This window comes from Myotis brandtii, unplaced genomic scaffold (assembly GCF_000412655.1).
Source record: "Myotis brandtii unplaced genomic scaffold, ASM41265v1 scaffold339, whole genome shotgun sequence".
Lineage (NCBI taxonomy): Eukaryota > Metazoa > Chordata > Mammalia > Chiroptera > Vespertilionidae > Myotis > Myotis brandtii.
The window spans coordinates 1837361-1839882 of record NW_005363061.1 but is presented as its reverse complement, the minus strand read 5'-3'; positions in this window follow the sequence as shown (position 1 = coordinate 1839882).

Sequence of the window (2522 nt, the reverse complement as noted above, 5' to 3'; positions counted from 1 at the left end):
GGCCCCTCCCTCCCAGGCTGCCCTGCCCAGCTCCTCATCAGCCTCCCAGTTGTTCCTCTGAGGCCCAGGGCGGCTTGGGGTGGGCAGGGCATAAGGAGTTGCAGGGGGTATGTCTACGTGTGTGTGTCCAGCAGGAGCCTAGGCTGTTTGCATTCATCCATTCTGTCATCGAGCATCCATTGAGCACCTACTGTGTGCTGAGCCCATGCTTGGCATGGGTGTGAGAGAAATGGTGTCTGGGAAGGGGGAGATGTGGGGGAGGCCTCTTGGTGCCAGCGGTGGGAATGGTGAGAAAGACGGGTGATGCTGGGAAGGTCTGGCTGCAGGGTAACTGATCACCCGCAAGACCGTAGGGCTGTCACCTGCTCGGTGTGACACAGCAGCCCTGCTAGGAGCATCGGGCTGTCTGCGTTTTATGGTTGTAGGAACTGAGGCCTGGGGAAGTCAAGGTCACTCGTCCAGGGTCACTCAGGCAGCCAGTGATGGAGGTGGGGCCAAGCCTAGGCTGCCTGATGGGTGGGCATCTGCTGTCCCTGGTCCCGGTCTTCCCCATCCCTCAGCCTGGGGCTCCAGTGCTTGGTGCCCCCATTGCTCTGGGAGGCCTCAGGACCTCAGCTCCAAGACACCCCGATTCTGCTGCAAGCTGGGGGCCTATTCTGCCCTCGCTCTTCCCCAGCTGGACAGCCCTGCCTCCAGGCCCCTCACCACGTCCCCACCGGCCCCTCCCAGGGTGGGCGTCCCCCGCATACCACTCTGCTGTGTGTGCCCTGCTGGGAGCTCAGCACCTTTTTTGTGGCCTCCCGAAGGACTGACCACCGTCCCTGCCCCTAGGAGAGGCCAAGACCCCGCCCATGGCGGGTGGAAAGGAGGCCCAGAAGGGGAGCAGCTGGCCAAGGTCACGGAGCGTGAGTGGCAGAGCTGGGCGTGCTGCCTGGGTTTCTTGGCCCCAGCTGCCCAGCAGGTGGCCCGATTCCCTGCCCTGCGACTCCCAGGAAACAACTGATCTGGGACATTGTCCTCACCTTGGCCTCCTCTGGGGTCAGCCAGCCTGGGGGCTCCAGGAGCCAAGGGAAGGAAGGTCCCTCCCCTGGCCGTCAGGAGGCCCACCAGGGGCCGGTCTCCCTGTGGGAGGCTGAGTAGAGAGGACAAGGACTCGACCCGCATGGCCAGCCTAGGAGCTGCTGCCGTGGTCCGAACTGCGCCAAGATGAACGGTGAGAGCCCTGGTGCAGGGGAGGCTCGGGGAGGCCACAGGCTGCAGAGGAGAGAGTAGCAGGTGTCCCCAATGTACAGGGAAGATGGGGGGGACTGTCTCACAAGGTGGACTCTCTATGGAGCCTCGAGGGACAGGGAGGCCTTGAACGGTGGAGAGAGGTGTTGGCTGTTCTTGCCACGAGCCCCTGATGCCCACAGAAGAACCCTAAGAGGCAGGTAATAGCAGCTGTGGGGCACCTGCTGGGATCAGGAGCTGACAGCCGGTCGGAGATGAGCACTAGGCCCACCATGGACCAGGGTGCACGCTGGGCTGAGGCCCCCAGGAGGGTCCTGAGGGTGGAGGAGTCAGCACGGCGGAGAGGGAAGAAGGAACTTCCTCGCCAGAGAAGTAGCATTGTTGTCCCCACTTAACAGAAGGGGAAACAGGCTCAGGGAGTGTGAGTTAGCAGTGGGGCATGGATTCGAACTCGGGTCTGTTCAAGTCTTCCCCAGGGGCAGCACTGAGGGGAGAGGACCCCAGACGGCTGGGCAGCAGCTGCTTGTGGCTGACCAGCTCCCGAATCTGAGTGGCCTGGCTGTGCCAGACCCGAGGTTTCGGAGCAGTCAGGGGGTGGGTGGGGTGGTTGTGTTTCTGGCGGAAGTTCTAAGCCCATGCAGGAGGCAGTGAGAAGTCCTTCCCGTCCCCACTCCCCACCAGAAGCCTCCCCTGCTGACGGGCACTAGGAGACCCCGGGTCTGCCCAGCCTTCTCCCTGAGCCCCGCTGTGGTGGTGCTGGGCTGGAGGGCAGGGTACGTTTCCGCTTCATCCAGTCCCTGGGTGTTTATTGCAGACTCCCTGCCACCCTGGACTGGGAGAGTTCACAAGACCCCTGGCAGGAGTGGGGTCACTGACTCATCTCACTCAGCATTCTTTAGTGGTCCTGGGGTACAGCCCAGACACCCACCATCAGGCAGGGGCCAGCCCACGGTGGAGCTGAGAAACAGGGTGAGAGATGTCGGAGGGCAGGGCATGGAGGGGACCCACGGCTCCTGACTCCCCTACTGGGAAGTTGGGGAAGCCTGTTCTCTGTGTTGTCTGAGGACCCCTGGGGGCCCAAGCTGGGAGGCCAGCAGTATCCCCTTCCCTCCCTGTTGCCCCCCTTCCTTGGAGAAATGCCCCTGGCCCTGCAGTTTGGGTTTCCTTCTCCCATCAAGCACAAGGCAGCCCAGGCAGACTGGCCCCACACAAGCTTAGACTTGCAAGGACCTTCGAGACAGGAGTCAGCTGGAAGACGGTGACTTGTCCAAAGTCAAGCACAGAGCTAGCGG